The 25,472-nt window shown below is 40.2% G+C and overlaps 1 protein-coding gene across 3 annotated transcripts in view; it reads left to right on the forward strand.

Annotated features, from left to right (window-relative positions):
- Nucleotides 1-328: 328 nt before the first annotated feature.
- Nucleotides 329-25,472, forward strand: part of Smad1 (SMAD family member 1) — a 72,124-nt gene continuing 46,980 nt past the window's right edge. Inside the window, exon 1 of one of the 3 annotated variants that reach the window (XM_013515301.1) lies at nt 329-352. The gene's annotated coding sequence lies outside the window, so the exon portion shown is untranslated. Of the gene's footprint in view, nt 353-382; nt 401-4,015; nt 4,084-25,472 lie in introns of those variants that run through there. The other 2 variants (XM_005386647.2, XM_013515300.1) reach the window with 2 other exon arrangements.

Raw genomic sequence — 25,472 nt, forward strand, 5'->3', positions numbered from 1 at the left:
CCAACTTGCGACGAAGTAGTTCTCGCCCCCTACACGCAGCCCGCACTCCCGCCAAGCGAGCGACACCTCCTGCGAGCCCCGCGGCCGGCGCTGCTCTCTCCGCGCGGGGGGCGGCGGGGGTGCCCCGGGCCCCTTGGCATCCCGCGCGGGCTCCGCTCTGTGCCCCGAGCAGTCTGTTGGGGGTCGAGGTCAAGGAAAGTTCGCACCGAAATTCCCTCTAATTTATTCAAAGGTTTGGCGGTGGCGGCGCGTAATTTTTTTTTCCCTCTTCCGCCTACACCCCCTGAGTCTCCCAGTGTCGGCTCATTCCTTTCCCTTTACCGGATTCGATGGCCTCACTGCGTGTGATTGCGTGAGTTCGCCGTGGAACAACTGTTCCTTTGCTCTGCACCCGGCCTTTGTTAGTGTTGCTCGGGGTTGTTTGTGGATTAAGGTGCGGGTGGTGGGTGTGAAAGAGACAGACGTGGGCTTGTTCTTCTAGTTGCTGAATGTATCTGAAGACTTAAAGAGAGGGTTCCTTGATGATCTTTGGGAAGGGAGGAGGAACAAATGCTTGCCAGGTCTCACACCTACAGTAGCTGCGGCTTTTGTTTATTCAGGCACATGCGATTAAAAAAAAAAAAAAAAAATACACCATGCAAGATAACCAGTAAGGAGCTTTCCTTCTGAAAATCCAGGCCTGCCTCGGGACCATCTCCTGAGAAAGCATCGTTTTTCGTGAGTGCTGTGACAACCGGCCTTTTTCTTTCTCCTCTGTGTTCTGTGCATTGTGTCTGAAGTTTGAAAGTGTGGGATGATGCAGAAGTTGCGTGATTTCTGTTGTGCCTTCCCCTGGCGACGTGCGCAGCGGTGAAATGACAGGATGCCCTTATTTCAGACCATCGCTGTCGGGCTCTCTCTCGTGGGTAACTCACCCACACCCCGGCAACACAATGAGAAAACTGTTCCCTGCCCAGGTTCGTTTTCCTTCTTGTTTGTAATTACCCCCTTTAAATTGTATTGGAGGCAGGTGAGCGAGCTGTGTTGGAACCATTATTTAAAAATAATCCAGGCACAACCAGTGTTGACTGCCCCAGCATTTTCAGTTGGTGTAAATATTTTCGCATCAGTGTTACTCTGATGTAGGTGCCAGGCCTAAGTATGCTGTACTGATTAAAGTGTTTGTCCTCCTCTCTCCCTCCCTCGTTCCCATTTGCAGTTATTTGATATTTCTGTGCAGGTGGTGTATCATTTGTGTAACACTGCAAGTCTTGGGAAGCTGTAAGCGGGGTCCTGAGAGATGATTTTCTGGAGGTGGGTGATGCCAGAGCTTCCGAGGGATCCAGACAGGATCAGGTTTCTTCTGAGGGTAGGGATTTGTCCTTGATTTAGTTTTGACCCCTGCCACCGTAGGTATGTAACCGAATACATTTTTCCTTTTGCAGTATCCTTTGGTTGGAACCTCTTGAGGAGTTGATGGCCTTTGCATTTTTTAAGGCAATTGCTAGTGTTACCTTCTTACACTTCTTGGAATAGAAGTGATTTTTTTCTTCTGCTGAGTTTACTGCTAAAGTAAGAGGAAGGAATTCTCGCTTTCTCAGCTACAATTATTATTTCAAGACTAGATTTTGGTGCGCAGTTCCGATTTCGACCAATTCTTGGTTCAGGATAAAATTTAATAACTCAGTAGATGGGGAAAAGAATCAACTTGAGTGTAATTAGACGAGTGTACTTACGCTGCAGTAGCGTACATAATCAAGGCCAAGTTGCGTGTGGATAAAAGATCTCATTTGTGTAGTCTCACAAGGCTAATGGAGGCATCACTGCGGCCTTATAAATAATGTAAGTTGTGTATAACGTAGAGTCTCCAGAGACGGCAGAGAAAGCATCATTACCAGCCTTTTCAACCTGCTTGAGATCTTAAATTGATTTACGGCACTGAACTGGTGCAAAATGATACATCAGGATGACATGGGATCAGCCTGTAAAAGTCTATGATGTCAGCCTGTTAGTTCAGTCATCATAATTAAACCATATTACAGGGGCAGCTAAGCAGGAGTCTGGCGTTATACTTCAGATATGGGTGGTACGTGGATTTTGTTATAGTGGAATGGCTGAGGTGGCAAAGAACACTAGTGTTTCTGGGAGGGAGGAAGCGTTACAGAATTACGAATTTCTGGGGGAAAAATTGAAGATAAACACAGGCGTGGTCAGTCTTCATTGAATAAATAGCTTTCCATTTGGTGATGTAGAGCCAGGTGCTTGGGGGTGCTGATAAGGACCTTTGCAGTTCTGATCTGTGTGTTGAATCATGCTTCATGTGTGCTTGAATTTAACTTGGCCTTAGGGACCTTTAAAATATCAGAGGACCACCTACTTTATCTGTGATCCTTTACTAGCATTGAGTTTGTACTGTATTGATACATGAGGTGACATGTTATTTCTTTAACTGATCATAGGTACTAGTGCTCCACTGAAAACAAATACATTTGAATTGAATTCATGAGCAAATCGGGAAAAGAAAACCCATGTTTCTGATTAAATTTCTATAATCTTTATTCGGTTTATGGATCATCTACAGTGTGTTGCCCAGTAAGGTAGCCATAGCTACATCTATTTGTTTAAATTAAAATGAAACTTAAAAATGCATCTTCTCAGTACTGTCCACATTTCAGATGCTCAGTAGCCATATGTGGGTAGTGGCTACCATATTGGATTATATATAAATGGTAGAGTTCCAACATCACAGAAGCTCTGCGAGATCAGCGGTGGCGAACAAACCACACGCGTGCCGCAGAGTGCTGTGTATCATTGAAAGCTCTAAAAGGTTCACCATCACTGTCCTAGAGTGTGCCGCCCCAGGACATTTATCTCTCTTCCCCCTTGTTCCTTCTACTCATAAGTTTGTAGGGTCAAAGAGAGAGAGACTACACATCAGTTTACTACTTGTTTTTGTTAAAACAGGCAGTTTGGAAGTGATGGTTGGAGCTACTAGATTAAAAATACAGGTGACTTTTCTGTAGATATTCATTAGTGTCATGAGTCGTAATTTGATTTAGATTATTGTTTTAGAGAAATAACTCTAGTAACTTTTTCTGAGTTCACATTGTGTGCCAAGCTTTGTTTATAATAGTGTCCTGTATGCCCCCAAACTTCCCTAAGGACTGTCTTTATCACATTTTTACAGGAAAGGAAACTGAGGCCAGTGATTCAGCATCTGGTCTTGGGCTGCATAACTAGTGAGCGATTATTATTTATAATCTCAGTTGGGATGTGAATAAAGGTGTCTGACTCCAGAACTTCATTCTTAACTGCGTTTTTTTGGGCTTTAATCTCAGGTACCCACATAGGCGTTATGTCACTGTGCTTCATTGTCCCAGGATAGCTATCACTTTGCTTTTATTTTTTAGGCCTTGAAAACTGCCCTCTCTGTGATTTTTGGGCCTGTTATTTCTTCTGTCTTCTTTAAGTGTTTGAAAGGGGAAGGGATAAAATTAGCACTTAATCTAAACAGCACATAATTTGAAGAATAAATCTGGCATAAAAGTAATACATTTGAAAGCCCAATTAGTTTTATCTCTGCTTTACTGCATAATTCCTGCCATTTCCCTCTTGTGTTTTTGTGTATAATCACAAAGTGATGGTACTGATGAGGAAAGTTCTAGTACCTCAGTTTATCTGTTTTATCAAAATTACTCTGTTTTCCCTGAGCAGTTAAACATTGTACCTTGAGATAAGAATAGTTCATTGCAAATCCCTTGGGTATTATTTTTTTAATATTTGATGTCTGCTCTTGTGTGATATGTTGCAGTTCACTTATTCTGGGATGGGGGGCGGTGGGGTGTTGCAGGGAGTTAGGGCTGTTTAGGAATCTAATGAAACTGTGGATCCTCTATGTTCTCTTTACTCCCAGTGTCCTTTCAAGGGGTGCTTACATACACTGATGAGTTGTGTGTACACTTACATACCCCAGTTGCATGGGACTGCCTTGCCATGTGCTTTCATAAACATTAATACCTACATTTCCTATTTGTAGGACAGAGGTGCAGTGTTTGATGTTCAGAGTTACCTTAAAGATTTCCTCACGCAGTGGGTTATATTAAGGTAAGCAATGAGTCCTGGAGAGGATAACAACTGGCTTGTCGGGAGTTACCCTCTAGGGGCTGGAAGTGGGGAAGCCATGCCTTTCTCCCTCTGAGTGTTGGTGAGTGTTCACGCGTTGGTTTTTCCTCCTGTACACACTGTGTCGCTGTGGCTTTGGGTTGAGCTTACCTGGTATCGTTTGGAGAGAAGAGGAAAAAGGAGTTTTTTTGGCATGCTACTGACATTTTGTACCTAATATTGTTTGAGCTGAGTAGGAATCAAGTCTGACAACCATAGAGAGATGTTTGTTTTCTACAGATTAAAATTGATTTTTTTTTTTATTCTAGAGATGGAAAAGAAAAGGCCTATGTCTGATTTAATCAGTGGGACCTTATTAGAAAATGGGAGATCCAAGATTGTACAAACTTCAAATAAAATCAGACAGTTCTGACTTCCAGGGAAGTACATAAATCTCCTCTTTTGATTCTCAAAACATGGGAATGTGACTTCTCCCTAATCTTTTTTCCGCTTGGTGCTCGGTGTTTGGCAGAGGAGCCTTATTCTGTTGGAAGCACCTAGGTCTGTGACCTTCACTAATTTTTTTTTTTTTTTTGAGCCTGAATTTAAAGAAAAACCATATAAGGGGTGATTGAAAAATACAGTTATTATTTAAATTTTTAAAACTTACTATAGTGAAATAATAATAAGTGTGTTTGAAGCAATGGGGAATATGTCTTTTACTATAATACATGTTGAAATTTAAACATTTGATGTATTTTTTTATCATGCTGTGTATACATACAACTATAAATCACACATGAATTAATATTCATTGTCACATTTGGATAAAAGAGTACCTGCTGATTTAAAAATGTATTTTTATACATAATTTCTTAATGCTTAATTTATAGTTTCCCTGTATTTTAGGGCTTTATACCAAAGATATTCTTTCTTGTGGTCTTTACTAGGATATAGTTACTTAAAAACTCATTCATTTTTCTCTCTTCTATTGTAGTTCCTTTGCTGTGTACTTATGCAGAATGAAAAGTATTTCAGATCTGAATGGCTTTTTGTCCTTTTAATTTCAAACAACAAGAAAAAAAAAAGAAACTAGCTGTTATAACTAGGCATAAATTAAGTCATTTACTTAGCTCAATGCATGATCTTTTGTTTAGATTGAAAGCAAATATCTCTTAATAAAGGAGGGATATTAAATATGCCCTTATTTAACAACTTTGAGTGCAGCATTATTAGTATATGCTTCATTCATTTCTTGAATATTTATTAGTTCTAAGAACCTCAATAGTTAGTTTTTGTTTCTTTTTTTTTGTTTTGTTTTGTTTTTTTTTGTCTTTTTGAGACAGGGTCTTGCTATGCAGTTCAGGCTGATCTTGAACTCACTTTGTAGCCCAGGCTGGCCTTGAACTCGCAACAATCCTCCTGCCTCATCCTCCCAAGTGCTGGGACTACAGGTGTGTGCCACCATGCCCGGCTAAACATCAACAATTAGTAAGACACATAAAAATGAAAAGTTAAATGGTAGTGTGGTGGCAGACACCTGTAATCCCTGTACTATAGGATACTGAGGAAGGAGTACTCCAAGTTTGAGCTCAGCCTGGACAATTTAATGAGCACATACCTCAAAATTAAAAAATTAAAAAGGCTGAGCATATAGTTCAGTGTGAGGCCCCTCGGTTCAATCCCTAGTAGAGGTAGGGAAGAATTAAATGCAACAACAATGTAAGAATTGTTACAGGGTTAACAGGAGTAAATTATACTGAGCAGTCACAGGAAGACCTCTGTGGTATGGAAGGACGTGTGTGGTTTGCATAGGTGGAACTCGTTGGCATGGAGATTGGGATAGAAGCACAAATGTCAAGTAGCTCTGGAACCATACTTTCCAGTAGAGTATCTGTAGGAAATGTTCTATGTCTGCGCTAACACAATAACCATAGCAACAAGTAGCTAGTAGCACTTAAAACACGGCGAGTTCAACTGAGAAACTGCATTGTTTGGTCTTAACATTCTTCAGCAGTCACCTGCGGCTGTCCTGTGGAGCAGGACAGAGCTAGCAGAGCATAACGAGCCTTTCTGCCTGCTCCCATATTCTTGATGGAGCCCAGAAACAGGGGAGGGAGGGCAGAAGAGATGTCCAGAACGGTCAGGGTGCGTGAGAAGTTGAGGGCCTTCACGTGCTAGAATGAAGAAGCATTGCGAAGTCACTGAAAACGTTCAGACCTGTAGTTTGGATTGGAGAGCACAGAGCCTGGATGCCAGGAGATAATAAGAAAGCTAGCGAGTTATCTGTGTGATGACAGATCTCTTGTAAAGGCAGACGTGGAAACAGAAGGGGGTTTTGTGACGGAAAAAAAAAAAACATGAAGATTTGGTGATTGTATGGTTACAGAATAACGAAAGACAGCTAGATGACCCTTAAGTTTCCAACCCTGGTGGCTGGAAGATTAGTGAAGCAGTATTTAATAGGAAAGAACTGATTGTAGCGGTCATAACAAATTAGCATTGCTGTGAGAAGTTGAAGGTGGGGAATCTAACCAGAAGTGTTATACAGGTAAGCTGGAGATTGATAACTGAATTTCCAGAAAAGCTGGGTGTGTGGACTCCTTACAGCCCTGTGCGTGTTCTCAGAGACGCGAGGAAAGCAAAGCTGGTGGCTTGAATTTTAGGAATTCCACAGTGAGGAATTAATAGAAAGAAGAGGCACATTTGAAGTAAACAAAAGAAGGAACTGGAAGAAAAGTATAGGGTCAGAGGAGTGGTGAAACCAGGAACCTGTGGGGAAAAAATTCCAGAAGTAGGTGTGTAGGGGAAAAGAGATCCTTCAAGGTAAAGGAGAAGAAGTCAGAGAATCTAACGAATGCAGTTGCAGAGAAGAGATTGGGAGTATTAAGAGATGGGAGAAATAGGTTCTGATACTCCCTCAAGTGATTTATTTTTCAGAATAGATGAGACCTCATCCTATTTGGAGGTTAAAGAAAAGAAGTTCATAGCAAGCGGTTAAAGGTGATGGAGTTCGTGACCCGGAGCACGGACGACAAAAGGCTGTACTGATACTTGTATGGTAAGGAGGGAGGTCATAACACAAGGACGCAGCCTGGGGTCCAGGTGAGAGCTCACGTCCAGAGCGGTCTTCCCCCTGTACTGATGGTGAGGCGAGGGAGTCAGCAGGTGTCAGGGGAAGTTCAAGAGCACTGGAGAAGTTGTGAAAGACACTGTAGGTAGTGTTTCCAGGAATTATCAAGAGTACAAATTCCAGACAGTAGGTGTGAAGTTGGGAGTGAAGTTGGATGAGGCTGCCTCGAAGAGGAGGTGATTCCTACCTTCTTGCCTTGCTCCGGCGTGGTAGGCCCATGGATAGCAGGTGGGTTCCAGGTAGGGCTCTAGTCGCATTGCCTAGGCATAAGTTGAGGCCCAACACTCATTTGCTTTATAACTAGAAAGCACCATTAACTTAGGATTCTGCCTCATTTGAAAAACAGAGATAATAGTATCAGTTTCAGGACTGCTATGAAGATGAAACGAGTTATACTTCCTTATATCATCTTATCTAACCTGCTGGTAATTGTCAGATGTTACTTCATGTTCTGCTGAAGGGGTGAAAAACTATCAGTTAAGTGTGACATGCCATGAGTTGTAAGCTGTCCTAGCTTCAGGAGTGTAAAGTGGTGTTAAAATGTAACAGGCACATCTCACAGTGAGGGGGGTACAGACCCCATAGAAGACTCAGCGCAGGACCTGGCACGTAATAAGCATTCAGCTGTGTTAACTATTTCTAAAAGTCAGTGCTTTCTAAGAGTCTAGAATGTTCATGAGAGCAATTTTGGTCCAGTCAAAATAAGTGAGTCATGACAGAAGAAGCCTAATGGACTAAATGAATTAAGAGGAGTAGTGGAAGTACTGGTAATGAAGTTGTGAAATGCCAAGTATAGGAATTTGTAAGTAAAGCATTTTCCTGACAGTTCTAGATAGAACTATAGTTCTAGGTAGTTCTAGATAGTTCAAGATAGAACTGTTTTTTCACAAAAATATAGTTGTTGAGCTAGGGAGGAATCCCATTAGTGATTTAAAGAAGTTACTTAAATTGCCCAGGGCTTTAAAAAAATATTTTGAATTTCTCTATGGCTTTTCTATAGCATTTGTTAGTGTTAAAAATTATTTTTTCACTGTAGCAACACATGCTTAGTGCAGAAAGGTTCTGGCACAGATTCCTGTCATCTTTTTGGTAAAATGAGGGAGACTGATTTGTGGCTGTTTTGAGGGGGTGATTAATAGCCAGCTTCGGAGCCCTTCTAAATGTGAGTCCAAAGGCAGAAACCCTGAAGGAAAAAATTGTATAGAGTTGACAGCATTTATGTGACTAAACATAAAGCAGGTTTCAACAAACTGTTGTTCTTTGTAAGAAACTTAAATAAGAAACACTGCCTCAGAAAAAAAATGTGAAAAAAATTCTGAAAAAATGTGAACAAGCAATGCACAGACAAATGAAATACATACTAGTGAACATAAAATGTTCTGTGTTCTGGATCAGACCCGTTACTGGAATGAGAATGATGTCTCCTCTCTTACATTACTATGTCTCTCTTGGTGGACCAGAAAGTGTCAGGCTGGGCACCCTGGGTTTTCTCACTGAAGGAAGGAAAGCCAGCATTGCCCAGCAACCTTGCAAGCCTGGAGTTACCAGGAGGTACACAGAGGACACAAGCCAGAGTTGTGAGAGGCGGACCTTTTCCATCCCATTTCCCTGACATTACCCCACTTCCTCTGTGACGTGGTTTGGGGTCAGGAATCTCCTGATTAGAATGTAAGGTGTTTCAGGGATGTTAGTCATCATCCATTTCTCAGTCAGCTGGCCTGACTGATGAACCTTAAAGATACTAGTCCTCCCTGGAAAAGAGCACTTTGAAATAGGCCTCTTTCTCTCCTGTGTTGAGGTATTAGATTTTTGTAGTGGCTTTTTCCCACACGTGAGAGACATGATGACGTCTTGGAATCTGGTTTTGATTGTTGAGATGGACTGTTTTATGAGGCATTAAAATAAAGCGAGGAGGGGCTGGGGATTTAGCTCAGCGGCAAAAGCGCCTGCCTGGCAAACACAAGGTCGTGAGTTCGGTTCCTGGTACCAGAGAAAAACCAAAACAAAACAAATAAAATAAAGCGAGGAAAACAAAGTGAGAAAAATTCCCCCATATAATAAAACTTCTTACCAATTTTTTTTTTTTTTAAAGTTAGGCATCAGCATTTGATTTTCTAGATTTTCTCTTAGGGATATTAGAGGCTTTTCTATGCTGCCCATGAGGAACAAGTCTACTGGTGATGGGTCGGTGCCTCACCTAGCTGAATCACATTGTCTACCTTAGTGCTTACCCAGCCAATGGATAGAATCAGATCTGCCTCGCAGTCTCCTTTCTTTTAAATGACCTGCCAGTATTTCGAGGGCGGGAGTTACAGATCTCACCTGTGTGTTCGTCACCTGACCCGTCACCATCCCTCCCTATTCTTAAGTACTTTTTGTGTGACAAGTGACTGGTAGTAGGGGCCCTGAACTGGTATGCACAGGCCAGACTTGACGTTCAAACTCTAAGCTACGAGTTGGAGAGGGAAGAGAAATGTTGGGAACTTAATCACATCATAGTAGCTTTTCACAGTAGGGAATGATGATGCTGTGAATGTTGCTGCAGAAATTATACATTTAGCTCTTGCTTAAACTCAGGACGGCTGGTAGTATATAACTTGCCGTTTCATCCATTGCAGCTTCCTGTTTTGCTTTTTGCCTGTTGCTAGCTTTGCAGTCTGGCTCAATTAGTAACAACCTCTTTAGTGTCCTCGTATTGATGTTTGTGTGCTCAAGACTTCTGTTCAGTTTGTTCAAGCTTGAGGCAATGTTTGATTGGTTTTAAATGTTTCTCTATTAAGTGTGAACAAAATTAACTTGATTGTCATTTAAGTGACCGGCAGGAAAACCCTAGCATTTCTTTGCATTTAAACAGTAGTGAGTTGATAAATTATGTGGGATAAGATGTTCTGTATTCTCGAAAAGCTAGGCATGTGCCATTGCCCTTGGGCACCAAGAAAGAGGATCATTAAGTTTGAGCCCAACCTGGGCAACTCAGTGATTTAGCCAGATCCTGTCTGAAAAAAGTAAAAGAAGGCCTTGGGATGTAGCCCAGTTTGGAGGCTCTGGGTTCAGCCCACTGTCACACTCACACACACGAGCACATCCTCCATGTAGGGTGTTGCTTTTTAAGCCAATATTAACTTAGCAAATATCTCCCGCAGTTCTGCTGTGCACACAGCATTGGACTGTGTTTTGAATGAGGAAGAAAACATGTATAAAGATGGTCTTTCCCTTGAAGGAGCAGGCTAGCTGGTAAGAAGAGATTACGATACTGCGAAAAGTTAAAAAATAAACCATTCTTGTTAATGTCACATAGCCTTAATTTAAAGGCATTACACTTACAGTTGAAATAGTCTCAAAAAGTGAAGGGATTTGGAAAGAAGTCTCCTGCGGTTGTAGAGCTTTTACTTCCTGCCTATTTTTCTACCTGAGTTCATTCTGTCAGCACATTTTTGAGTCTGTTCATGTGTGTATTCATAGTGCATCTGTTACGGAGTTTGATAAAGCTGGGGAAAGAGATCATGAGTGTAGGATGTGGACTGAGAATCTTGTAACTTTGAGGAGCAGTAGGGCTTCAGCTCTGATACCTTTTACATCAGAAACCATATCACTCCCTGGACTGAGTTTCTTGAGGGTATGGACAGTGCCTTTGTGAGCTTTACGTTAGTATGTTCCCCAGCACTGGTTTCTGTGTTGTCCGCACGTCAGAATCCCGTGAAGCGTCGTCATCACAAAAGTGGCTGGCCCATCCCTAGGAGCCCATCCCAGGGTTAGAGCAGGGAGCTTTTAAAAAGTGCCACTGGGATGTACAACAGTATTAAGAACTGTTGGCCTGAAACACTGTTGTTGGTATTTTTAAAAACCTGTCAGGAAATACACCGTGGTATGTTATGGGTATGAACCGTGAGTGTCTTTTATCCTCAGTAACGTTGGCGGAGTTTGGTGCTTGTTTTAAGTGCTTAGGCACACCTTTTAAATGCCGAGGACTGACTGGCTTCTTGGTTGTTTGTTTGTTTGTTTATGGAGAAAAGAGCTAGAAAAGATAGGTACTTGATAACTTTCCTTTTTTCCTTGAAAGAACTAGCAATTCCTTGAGTGTGAGACTGTAGACGTGCAGCTAAATAAAGCTGCTGAGGACTATGGTACTCAGATTTCTTAGAGAAAAGGGGAGGAAGAATGTGGTAGAATAGAGCTGTGGTCCATCTGGCAGTATCTGGGGAAGATTTAAGGGAGTGCGGTGCAACTGGCGTCTGGTGGGTAAGGCCACGGATGGTACATAGGACACCTATAAAGCTACATTTGAGAAACACAGGAGTGGAGGGTGGGGAAGGGGGTTCCAGAAGCAGGTGGGATCTGAGAATGGTACGTCACTTAGCGTCTCTGCTGCAGCAAGTTTGCTTTATCTTTCCCTCCACTCCTCAGTCCCGCAACCCACATGCTCCAGGGAGCAGACAGCATTGTGGCTTACAGCTGTGTTGGGCGTGACAGCGAATACTGTGTATTTTTACCTTACTTATATGGGATGCTTGAAAGATTTTTTAAATATTCTCCACTTATGAGCAGCCATCTTCTATTCCTACATTGTCTTCACTGGAAAAGAAACAAGAAAACGGGTCTCTATGTTTCGTACCATTTTCTTTGAATTATGAATAACTAGGAGGATATAAGGAAAACAACTTTCTTAAAGGGAGTTTAATTTTAATATTCCACAGATTCATCAGTGAAAAAGAACATTAAGAGCTTAACACATACATGGTGTGAAGCAAAATGCCAGTTTTTTTTAATGTTTCATTGAATTATAGCTTATAGCGACTTAAACTCATCTGAACTTTAGATTAAAATGAGTTTAATTTTGTCTTGCCTTGATATAAGTTGTAGTTTCTCCATGTCCTAGGAAGGTGGGAATACATTGAAAAGGAAGGCAACAACAAAAACAAAAATAGGTTGGGAAGGGAAAGAGTTGGAGGGATAAAACAAAATCTTTGCTGTTGGTCCTTACGCTTTTTGCAGCAGACAGAGGAGGTGGTGGTTTAGGAGAAGTGGAGGATGGGTAGCCTTGGCATGTTCCTTGCCTTTGTGTCACTCAATCTTGTCACCTCTAAAATGGAATTTGCCTTATAGGGTTCTTATAAGGATTAAGAGTGCTGGCATATGGAAAATGCTTGGTGCTTCTGGGCAGTAGTGTTGGAGATAATGGTGTGAGGGTATTTTTGATTCTTTCTGAATACTTGACCTGTGCAGAAAATTGATAGGAACCACACATTTATGTGGAGCTTCCCACAGAACCACCTACACAACAGTTTCTGTTTGAAGTTGGTGGTGAGAATGAGGAAAACCTTTTGAGTCGTTAAATTGGAATATTTGTGTTTCTGTTGCAAGGTAAGCAACAAAGTTCAGAAACCATAGCAGACACTGTAGTAAAGAAAGTGGCATAGATTGTTGGCCACCCTACCTGCACGTGTGTTCCTCCATAGATAAATAGCCTAAACAGTGTCCTGTGACCCTTACCACAGTCTATCAGATGACCCCCAACTTTATTGCTGTAGATTGGTGGTGGCGAGAAGTGTGTTATGTTCATTTTGTTTTTTTCCACACCTTTGTGTTGGCGGCAGAATTTGCTTAGTAGTGAATTTGTGGAGATTAAAGCTCTCTCCGTAATTGAACATGCACAGGAGGAGAACTTGGGTCCTCAAGCCTTCTCAGCATTCACGGGGTTTCTCAGACAGATGGATTTGTAAGTGAGTCACTGTAGGGAATTTATTGGCCAGGACTGGATTGAACATGGGATCAGAGGCAGGAAATGGCTAGAGTTATGGTGCTAGTCTCCCCTGATTCTGTAGGCACTGTGTACTACATCTGAAGCATTACTTCTCTAGAACCAGTGAAAAACTTTGCTTCTTTGGCACTTACGAGAAAGGAGCTCTTCTTTTTTGTCCAGTTGATCTTCTGAGGTGGCCGAGTGCCCAGTGGCAAGCCATTGATTACCATTTGGAAGAGAGTGGAATCTGGCTGATCTTAGCGTTTGTTTCAGGGTTTATATAAACTTTGATTTTTAGAAGTTATTTTATTCGTCCCAGTAACAGGCTTACATACCAGAAGAGACAGGGCCAAATCGCTCTTGAAGATAGTTGAGCAATATAGAACGTTTTTTCTTTTTATTTGTGAGAAACTTATGCATTGAAAATCTTAGACTGAGGAGTAGTTTTTTCTTTTTTTTCTGGGTACCAGGAATTGAACTCAGAACCATGGACTTGCCAGGCAGGAGCTGTATCCCTGGTGAAAATAGGAGACTTGAATGGGAAGGCAGCTTGCTTTTTTGTTTACTGAATTTTTGATCATGGAGCTGAATTTCTTAATAAAAATATGGTCACATCCATATCCTATTCACCTGGAATTAGATCATGTATTGTAAACCTGTGTACTGGAATAATTTCTGCGAATATCCCACTTCATTGGTATTCTACTGTCATAGATACTATTTCAGTTATTTATTTCTTTATGAAAAGATGCATCTTGATGCCTCTTAGTCATGATGCTATGTTCCGGAGCTATGCAGAATTGTTTTTTTCTGTGCTGAGGACCGAACCCGGGGAGTGCTAAGCGACATCCCCAGGCTTTCTGTATTTATTCTGAGACAGGATCTCACTAAGTAGCTGAGGCTGGCCTTGAACTTGCAATTCTCCTGCCTCAGCCTTCTGAGTAGCTGGACATGTGCTGTCACATCTGACTAAAATAAATCTTTTACATACTTAACAGGTTTTTGTTTATTCTTATTGGTGGAGGGAACCCTTTTCATTTGAAAACAGTCATTGGATAAAGTATAAGCAGTCAGCTTCCCCGAACTTCCCTGTTCCCAGCTCACTCCTAAGGTTACCCTCTCACTTTCAGTTTTGCTTCCTTCCAGGCCTGTGAACACACAGGTGCACACTTTCGTTTCTATTTGTGTTTTTGAAAAGGACCCGTACTATGGATAATAGTCTGTAGCTTCTTCCAGCTGAACAAATTATTGCCTTTTTTTCATGGTCCTGCGTGAATGTGGTTCACACTTTCATATTTAGCAGTTAGTGAGTCATTGTTGGAGCTCTGGGTGAGAGTGTGACTATCCTTGAATGGGAATCTCTGTGTGCTCCTGGGAGACGCTGTCGCTCTCTCAGCCCCTGGCGTTTTCTCTCATAGCCCTCAGTTCCCTTCACTGTCACCCCCAGACCTTCTCTCTACCTTGAAGGTGCCGGGCTGGGCTATCCTGTGGGACCCACTGCCCTTCCTCCTTTGTTGTTTGCTGTCGCACTACCCACTGGTCACTCTAATTCCCACCGTTTACTCTGATTGCTCCTAGTGGCACTCCTGCATATCGCTCCGTAGTGTCCTAATCCTTGAGCTACTCTTGACATACTCAGTCTCAGATTCCTGGTGATACGGTATTTCATACTTCTAAAAATTACACAGACTTCTCCAACTTACTGGTTAGTTTTCTTTATTTACTTAAGCAGAAGTGTTATTTGTTCATGGCCATACCTTCAGGATACATCCAGAACTGACCACTTATGCCATACCATGCTGGCCTAAAATTTTAACACGTTGTGCCTTAATTGCCCTAGCTCCCTGACCGCTCCCCCTGCTCACTGCTGCATCCCTGCATCCTTCAATCTGTCTCACCCCAGCAAGCCCCTGGAATGCTTGGAACTGTAGGTTGGGTTGTGGCTCTCCTCCTCTCAGGTCTCCCGGGGATCCCACCTTGGTTGGAGCAGAAACAGTCATGTCCGCACGTGGTCTCCATATGTCTCCCTGTTCCCTTGCTGTCCTCATCCCACACTGCTTCCTTCGCTGACTCCATTCCAGCCACACGAGACTCCTTGCTATTCCTTGAGCGTTTCAGGCACATTCTTGCTAAAAGTGTGCGCGTTCTCCACACTTTCTCCTCTCTGCTCACAGTATACTTACCCGGGTGTCTTTTCTGAGGATCTCGTCAGCTATGGCATTCTCAGTGAGGACTTGCTGGACCTCCGCCGTGTTGACCTTACAGACTGTTTTGTCTCTTAGTGCTGTATCCCACAGTTCCTGGCACATAGTAGGTGTTTGTTGGACGAATTGAACAACTGTGGTGGTTATCTTTTCTTATAATTAGCCCTTTTTGGAATAAAGTTAGAACTTTACTAAACAAAAATTGAATGTAAATTTCATTTTTTATATACAAAGTATGAAAATAGCCTCATTTGCAGCTCTGTTAATAAAATACTGTATTTTTGAGTTATTCATCATGTAGTAATTTCCAAATCAGTCTTACATATTCATATTGAATTCTTATAGCAACCCAGCGGGGTAAGTGGTATGATCAGAATTTTTTGGAAAAGCAAATTGAAGTCCAGAGAGGTTGTTTTGTTTAAGTACAGTTGTGAAGTGGAGAGCTGTAGCTCAAACCTTCTCAAGTTAAGGACCCTTGTTTTCTAATCTAGACACTGTTTTAAAATGACAAAAACATTAGGGGCTTATGTGAAAGCCTGGGAAATGGGCCTTGATTTCTTGCTCTGGGTTTAATCTGCCTTTTGTTTCCATTTTTGAAAATACATAAAATAAATGGTTAACGATAAAATTCCTGACAATGACAGATCAACAAGTTTTATTTCTCTCACCTGTGAAGGAAATAGCCTCCACCCAGCTTTACTGAATTAGGAGGGAAGTGATTTTTTCAAGTGATAAAAAGAAATAAAATTCCATGCTCTTCCCAGAGGAGGAGTTCAACAATTGGGAGAGTATCGTGAGACCATATGTTGGTTTGCAAAAGGATGTAACTTGTAAAGATGTTTCCTTTGATGCCTGTGATGAATATGGATGTGTTTCCCTTCTAGAGGGTCCTGATTAAATTATGCAATTAAGAGCTAAGCTGCAGGTTCTAAATTTAGGGAGAGAGGGTCAGGCTGTCCTGCATTGCGTATGTTGGCTCAGCCCTACAGATGTGCGTGTTTGTTGTCGTAAACAGCACCTGCGAGTTCAGTGAAGAAAGACAAATGTGTTCCAAAAGCTGAAATACAGCAGGAGTTCTATGTAAGCAAAATAAATAAATAAAGGGGGTAGCTTTTTTCCTCTTGTTGCTGATTCCCTTTTCATATATGTCTGGTATTAAAATTACTTATTTTTTTAACCTAATTAATATACTTTAAGCCGGGCATGGTGGTGCACTCCTGTAATCCCAGCACTCGGGAGGCCGAGGCAGGAGGATCATTGCGAGTTCAAGGCCAGCCTGGGCTACAAAGTGAGCTCAAGGCCAGCCTGAACTGCATACTGAGACCCTGTTAAAAAAGACAAAAAATAAATAAATAAAAATAATGTACTTTATCAGTCAGTACTGGTTTAAAATTTTGATCTACCTAGTAGAATATGGTCTTGAGAAAATTACTGAACCTCTGAGCCCCACATTTCTTAGTAAAATGGATACCTTGCAGGACTGCAGTGAGGAGTCAACAACCAGTACAATGCTTGACTAAGGTAGTAGCTCAGTTAAAAAGTTTGAGTCATTAACGATGACTCCTCCACAGCTGTCCACCTATAAAGGTTTACCACATGGAGCCTTCTTTGCAATCGGTCAAGTTGCTACTCCAAGATGATTTTGATTCCAGCAGGACAGTTTATTCTAGTGCACAACTATCAGACTTTTTCCTGATGAGTCAATAAAATTAAATTTTAAAGTACCAAAGGTCTTTGGCCTTTCCTGCATTTGAAGAGTCATTTGAGTTGACCAACATATAGGTGGGATTTGTCAGGGCTCTCCACGGGGGTCGCTGCATCCTGGAGGACTGCCTGCCATTACACAAATGATTTGAGAATACAGACTCGCTGGGATTAAGGAATGCTGTGTGGCTTTTAGGGGAAATAGTGAGGAGAAGAGGAAAGCCAAGTCATTTATTAAAGGTGGGGACAGTAAGAATAATTTTGTTTGCCACTAATCTTAACAAGATAATTACTAACTAGAGTAGTAATCATCTACTGCAGAACAGAACTGACACCTGCTATTCCACACTGAGTTTCTGTGACCAAAAAGATTGACTAGGTGCTCTATAAGCTGCCCAGATTAGTCAGGATGGAGGGGTAACTCGGAGAGCATAACTAGAAGAAAGAGGAATTCTCTTGATTTTCTAATACAATGAAAAGATGTATACTTGGTGCAGCTAACTGTATCAACTGTGTTTATCCTGAGGAAGTCACGTAATTGTGACATACACAGATCGTTTCCTTTCTATCAAGGTATGCTACTTTGAAATCATTTGGCCGAAATGTCACCTCTTGCAGTGAATTTATTGTAAGTGTTAAGCTGGAATTTGAAGTTTACGCGTTACCCCTTTTGTTTTTGACTCCCAACACTCCCAGCCACTTAACTCCCTGCCTAGCACCACATTGCAGCGCCAAGCAGTCTTGGAAGCGCGTCACTGAAGTCTCACCTGAGACTGGAGGGCTGGCTATTAGCACCTGTGCTTTAAAGACGTAGTGCTTGTGTTAGTGCTCTGAACAGGCTTTCAGAAGCTTAACACCTCCCTCCCCTTCTCCAGATTTAGAAAACTGTCTCTGGAAAACGTATTTTTGCGAGGGAAAACATAGCGAAGTAGATCCTGTGTACCGTCAGGTCCTGTGTTCAGAAGGCCGGGCGGTTAGGGCGTAAGCAGACAGGTGCCGTAGTAAGAAGCTGCCGTGCCGGAGCTGCAGCGCTGCTTCCTGACACTCATGGCTTGATAGGAATTCCGATTGCATGCATTTTCTTTTGCTGAGGACTTGATGACACAGTCTATTTTAACCTGACTTTCTAGCAATAAAGTAAATACTTTAGAACCTGAATTAGAATCTGTAGAAGAAATGGAGAGAGCTTTTATCCATCCCCCTTTTTCTTTTAGGATTTTTTTTTCTTATTTTGGTGAGTCTTACTTAGCTGTGTTTGACAGGTTCAGGTGGAGAAGTGTTGAAAGTTGGCTGCTATTTTTAAATAGGAAAAAGGAATGCAATACCTGCTTATTCCTACACTACAGATACTCAAACTTAATTTCTAATTGTCGTAACTACGGGAAAGAAGAATTTGAGCAGATTATTTGTTAAAACCAAATCACAGAGAATTTCTACTTTATTTTCTGAGACTGAATAACTAGATCCATCTCTGTTTTTATATTCACGTAATCACATTGGGCTTGTATAGCAATTTATAAATTTTTTATTCCTGCCTGCCTGCCTGAAGATTAAAGATTTATCATTTTCCTTGAGGATGTACAATCACCCCTCCCACCTCATTAAGAATTGTGTAGCCGGGTACCACTTCCAGGTGTCTTCTGCTCGTTCCCGAGCACAGTCCCCACCTTTCTTAATTACCACTCTTTTAGGTCCTGCCTGGTCAGGGCTGGTTTCTCCATCTGGAGGTGTGAGCAGAGGCCAGTTCTCCTGGGTTAGTCTCATGGGCGTGTCTGCTGTTCCGTTTCTAAGTCATAGCTGTTTCAGCTTTATCAAAAGTTTCAGCTCTCAGTTCCCCTGGACTTCTGATTAATTCAGTAGACTGATTTGTTACAGTCAGAAGATTAGGATTCAGAATTTTCACCCCGATTTTGTGAATTATTTTTACTCTTAATGGCAAAGCTCATTGCGATTCTTGAATTAGTAATAGATTGCTGTTTATGTTTTAAAATGTTTATTAACATTATGTCCCAGGGCAAAAAAAATTTGCAGCTCTCATCATTTTAAGTATTTTTAACTTTAATCTGTAGTGTCTGGTGTTTTGTTAATTATGGTTTCAGTGAGTGTCAGGAATTCTTAGAGGATCTCTGTGTAAAACCTCCTTGGGCTCTGTTTTGACAATTCTGCCTTTGTTAGGAGTATGCAATTAAAACTTAAGTACCTAAGTGAAATCAAGCAGGTTAAAAAGTAGTTCACTTTGGAGTAATGAAAGTTACAGTATAGGTCTCCTGGCATATTCCCTTTTGACCTTTTTGATATATTAATTTAAACATCTCAGGGGAGACAAGAATTAACTCAGCAGGATATGAACCCTATCTAAAATAAGATGTTAGGACAGCTTACATGTACCTTCCCATAGTACTAATATTGGCACTGGTTACTTTATACAACATATCTTTGAGGTATTTTACATCTTTATGGCATCTGGTAAGATAAATGACAAAATTGGCTTTATATGTTAAAGTTACTAAAGTTTAAAATTAATTACAGTTTGCTTATGATTACTCTGAATCCACACTGTAGATCTATCTGCTTTGGGAGCTCAAGTCTTACTTCTTCCATATGCACACAGATCGTTCATCTATTTAAGCAGGTAGCTAGTGGTGTAAGTCTGGAAATATGTACATAATTGGTTTATCGAATTACTTGAAAATACTTGTTTCCTAAAAAAATAGATCCAGCAAAATATTTGTAAAGTTGCCCTCTTCTCTTCAGCAATGTACCCAGCTGTTACACAGTTTCAAAGTGAAGTTAATCAGTATTCTGTACTTTTAGTTCCTTAATTCTTTTGATCTTTATGCCATGATATTTCAACATTAGTTAAGACAAGAGTAATAAACCAGAGAACAAGAACTGGAGGGAAAAAAATGAGTTGCCTACCTCCTTGACAATAGATCATTTATCTTCTGTCAGTTGCTTTTTTAAGGGTACTATGAGTCTTTGATTTTTTTCTCAAATCACTTTTTGAGATACGTGTTTTGTTTATCTTCTTGGATAATTTAATTATCCCGTTAATATTTAATAGGGTCATTCATTTTGTCTAGTCTGTTGGTTTCCATACCCATCCAAGAGTTGTAAAACAGCCACTCGTCTGAAGCTGATGGCGTTTGGTTGTATTCGCCTTCTTCCCCTCATTGTTTTATTGAAGGTATAGTCATCTGTGAGGGATTGGTTCCAGGATCCTTGAGACCCAGTCAGCAGGATGCACAAGTCCCTCATACAAAACTGCATAGCGCTTACAACTGTGCACATCCTTCTGTGTACTTTAAATCACCTCTATGTTACTTGTAACACCGAATGCACCTCTATGTTACTTGTAATGCACCTCTATGTTACTTGTAATGCACCTCTATGTTACTTGTAACACCGAATGCAGTGTAAATTTATATAGATACTCTACACTGTTAAGGGAAAGTGTGAGTGTTCAGTACAGATGCAGTTTTTTTAATGCTTCTGTCTGCCATGGATTGAATCGTGGACACGAGAACCCACAGGTACAGAGGGCCCACTGCGTCATCAGACATAAATTGGATTAATTTCCTTCTAAAATGTTCTGTGGAATGTGGGATCTTTAAGGTACTGAGTGGCAGGTTGGTATGCCGGATATTCAGACAGTTTGATAATTGCATGTTTCTTGACTGGATGAGGCCAAGATGAAGAAGATGCCACTTGTTGTGCATTGATTAGGCTTCCATTAAGAGTATTTTTAAATTTTTTGGGTTTTGTTTTTCCTTTTAAAAAGGAATGCCACATAAGTTGCACAATTAGCCATTTAAGGAATATTCTAAGAGTATTTTTCTTACTTGACTTTGGGTAGCACTAGTCGAAATCCTTCCCGGGGTAAGACTCCATAGGAAAAGCTTCTGAATTTAGAACCCCATTTTAAACCACAGGTTGATTATTTCCAGAATTATAAGTCCAGTCTGACTTCGAAGTAAAGTATATATGTGGCTTGAGCTCATGAATTGATGTTAATTTGGGGAGAGTTTTTCTTTTTTTTCTTTTTTTGTAATTGATAAATCTGTGAAGGCTTTTCAAAAATTTTGATGCTTAATTTTTCACTAGAGAATGTTAAAAAAGTGGAGGAGACACTACTAATCTTCCCAACCTAGCCACTGTTATTATTTTGGTTGTTCCTGTTTTATATACCAGTTCATGTTATGCTTATGGTTTTTTCCAAGATATATAGTTTTGTGAACATAATTTTAAGGGCTACATAATATTCCATTGAAAAATACACATACACACACTCACACACACACATTTATTTCACTTGACTGTTTTCCAGTTGTTATGTTTACTTTTTTTTCTCTTACAAATCTCTGATGAAATTCTTTGTGTAAACCTGTTTCCTTTACCATTTTTTATTATTTCCTTAGAGTAAATTTCTAAAAGTAAGGCAGTTGGAATAAAGATTCCGTTACTTTTAAATCCTTAGGATGTTCTTTACTGGATAAATGCTTTTCCTCCTCAGTGTTAAATATTTGTATTTGACAAGAGGGAAGGAAATCTCTGTTTGCTGACTCATGTTTTTATTTTGCACTTTAAACTGATAAGGCCACTTAACTTTTGACATAAACTAAGGCAGGAAGTACAAAAAAGGGACAGAAAAAAATTAGTTGTCTAGCCAAGGCCATAGTATCATGGACTCATTGGCATTCCTTTTCAGGGAGGTTACATGTTTGACGTGTATGTAAAAAATGCTTAGCTCAAAGAGACAAAAAATGGTCACTAGCCTTCATTTTGTTCCATCTGTGCTTGTTTGTACACAGAAGTTTGTGATCTTTTCACTTTAAGTGTTGAGAATTTTTGAGAATTTGCTACCCAGCAGCCCCTCCCTTTCCTGTATGGAGTGGTCTTCCTAATGAAGATGCTATTTTAGCTGTCTTTCCACAACTTAGACATAATCAAATTGCTGCTCTATTTAGAAACCTCCCACTCTCCATGGGATAGGATGTATCAGAGGCCCTTCACAGTCCTGCCCCTGCCTTTCCTATCAGCCTCCTGTCATCTCCACCCGATCTAACCCTGTGATTTCTGTGACGTGTCTGTTAGAAGTAGCATTTTAGAAAAAAGTGTTTAGAAAATCCAGGGAAAATGGGTTCAAATGTTGGCTCTGCCACGTATAGTTGCAAACTTACCTTTAAACAAGATATTTAACTTTTCAATATCTTACTTTTTTAAAAAATGAGGAAGATAATGGTGTTACTTCACAGTTTGTTGGTAAAATTAAATTAATTAATGTAACATGCTTATGGAATGGTGTCTGTCGTAAAATACGCTATATTGTTTTTTGCAAAATTCTACATCTTTTAAGGCATGTCTCATACTTTCTCTTTGGAAAAACTTCCCGAAGTCCCTAGGATTAATTATTCTCTCCTTTCTGCGCTATATTATGTTGATCTTAGTCCATTGAGGTTGCTGTAACAGTATATAGGCTGAGTGATTTATAAACACCAGAAATTTATTTCTTATGCTCCTGGATGAGTGGAAGTTCAGCATCAAGGCTTTGGCAGATTAAGTATCTGGAGAGGGCCATTTCCTCCCAGATGGCCTCCTCCTACTGTAACCTCCGGGCGGGGGTGGGGAGGGGTGGGTGGTTAGTCTGGGGTCTTGTAAGAACAGTCATCCTATCTCTGAGGGCTCTGCCCTCACAGTCTAAATCACCTCCTCAGAGCCCCACCTCCAAACACTGTCATGTTGAGGGTTTGGATTTCAACGTAGAAATTTGGGAGTGGGCACATAAACACTGAGACCATAGCACTGTTTACACTTGTTTCCTAGCACTTATCACGTTGTATTGGACTTAGTTCGTGGCGTACAAGTGCCCAGTACATGGGCCTCTTTTCCTGTTCCTGTGCCCGTGATTGCCCTTGCTGCAGTCACACCATTTCTTCTGGCTGAGGTCTTCAAGCCCGTGCAGTCAGACTTCTCAGCACAGTCCTCTAGGGTTAGAACGCAGGTTGCAACTTGCTTTTGTGAGAGTTCTTTGCATACAGGCTCTTCCTTTGAACTCTGAGCTCCTTCAGGAGATCCGAGGTCTGTGCCTTGTGTCCCGGTGTCTAGCACAGAGCCAGGCACTTAGTGGGCACTTAATACAGCGTTGTTGAATATATGTCATCTTGAATAGTTGAAACAAAGCTCTGAAGTAGTGGTTCTTACACACCACCCCCAGTACGCATGCCTTATGTAACAAACTTCCGTCAGAGTTCAAAATAGTACCAGGTGATTTTGATATAAGCTTAACCCCCTTTATTTGAAAATCACTGGTTAAAATATTTAAAGAACTATTTTAAGAGAAGAAGAAAAGGACCTTTAGAACATGAAGAAATATAGACCCTATGAATTATTACTAGGGGGCTAGAAAAAAGTTGTCTTTCTTGTTCTTTTACAAAACTAATCTTTCACAAAGAGTGAATTTACATATCAGTAAGTACACTCTGTCCAGTTGTGACTTTTGTGATTGCATGGTTTTGATTTCTCTTTCCTTTTCTGTTAAAAACCAAAGAAGATCAGCTTCAGAATAACTAGGGAATTTGGATGAAGTTCTTTAAGAAAGCAAGCTAACTTCCTGTAGCAGTAATGGTGAACCTGTTAGAGCTTTCAGTGATAAACAGTCTGCCGTGGCATACAGGCCGTGAGTTCACCACCACTGCCCTGTAGCCTGCTGAGTAAGGTTAAATGTCCATACCTGGTCTGAATTCTTCGGGAAGCAATCATCCATCAAACATTTATTGACAATATACTGTGTGCCACGTATTGGGCTAAGCTGCAAAGAAAGGAAAATAGTAAGAGCTCTTCTGTCGTTTTCCTCTAGTGAGGATGAAGGTGGGTATATTATCTCAGTATAGCCATACACTCACAATTTACCCTGATGTTTATAAACCATTATCTCTTGAAATCTGAAGATCAGCAATGATTTCTCCCATTTTATTTGTTATTATCAGCTGTGTCTTCTTATTTTTCGTCTTGGCTAAGGGCGTATATGATTTTACTAATATTCTCAGAGAATTAACTTTGATTGTACAAAACTTTCTGTAGTACACTTTCCCTAAAGTTTCTGCTATCCTTTCTATAGTGTTTTCTTTGGGTTTAATTTACTATTTTTCCACGCTTTGTGCTATATACTTACGAGAAGGTTAATTTTCAGCTTTTTTCTACTATATGAATGTAAGCTCTAAATTTTCCCCTAATTATGGTAGGAACCACATTCTACATTTTTGTCATGTTTGATGTCACATTTTTGTAATCATTCAGTTAAAAATATTTTGTCTCCACTGTAATTTGTTGGACTCATGGGTTAAGCAAGTGTGATTATTTTCAGTAACTATTTTTATTGATTTCTTAGTTGTACTAAGATCAAGTGATCTTGGTATTCTATATAATTTTACTTCTTTGATATGTGTTGAGGTTTGCTTTATTTATGGTCAATTTGGGTAAGTATTCCATATGTACTTGAAAGTAGTATGTATTTTACCAGTATTGGGTACCATTGATTTGTATACATGATTTTGATTGCATTTTTAAATGTGGTACTCTTCTGTATCTATCAATTTTTGTTTAGTTTTTCAGTTACTATATCAGTCTCCCTGTAGGATTTTGTGGGTTTGCCTATTTGTCATTTAATTCTTTTAGTTTTTGATTTATGTATATGGAGACAGTTATCACTCACATAAAAATTTTAGATCGTGACATCTACATGGTAGATCAGTTCTTCTAACCTGTCTTGATTTTCGTGATTTTTCCTATTCTAAAGACTTACTTTGAATAGATAGCTATATTGGCCTTCTGGCTAGAATGTACATTGTATGTGTTTTACAATCCTTTTGTTTTTTTCTGTATTCCTATATTTAATGTGTGTCTTTTGTAAATTTGGTGATGTTTCTCACTCCTACCCCAATCTGTTGTCATATTTTAGTCTGTTTATATTTAAGTCATAAAAAATAAATAGTTAAATAAATAAATTCCATTTGTAGTTGTCTTATCTATTACTTGCTCCTCTATTGTCCTTATATTCTTTGTTTTTTTTTTTTGTTTGTTTTTCTCCGGTACCAGGAACCGAACTCATGACCTTGCGCTTGCCAGGCAGGCGCTTTTGCCACTGAGTTAAGTCCCCAGCCCCTATTGTCCTTATATTCTTTGGATTAATCATATTTTTAAGAATTCCATATTTTTACTTCGTTTATTAGCTTGTTGTAGTTTTTAAATTATTCTTTCAGTTGTTGCTGTATTGTTATATGAATTCAAAAATTAATGCTTTATGGCCTGGATAAAACAGGAACCTTAGAACACTTACCTTTTTTGCTTCTTTTGCTCTTAGCCATTATTTTAATTTTCTATTAAACAGGACAAAGCGTTTTCTATTATAGTTTTGTATAATCAGTATTCCTTTAGGTATAAGCTTTACCCTTAAGGAGCACTGGTGGCTTGATTTTTTATAGTCCTATAATCCTTTGGCCTGAAGGGTTCACGTTTGCATTTTTTTTAGTTCTAGTCCACTGGAAATCTGCTCTTTCTTAATTTGCCTTTTAGAGAGCATCTTTATTTCACAGTGATTTTTTTTTTTTTTTTT

Source organism: Chinchilla lanigera, unplaced genomic scaffold, assembly GCF_000276665.1.
Source record: "Chinchilla lanigera isolate Chin_1 unplaced genomic scaffold, ChiLan1.0 scaffold00027, whole genome shotgun sequence".
Lineage (NCBI taxonomy): Eukaryota > Metazoa > Chordata > Mammalia > Rodentia > Chinchillidae > Chinchilla > Chinchilla lanigera.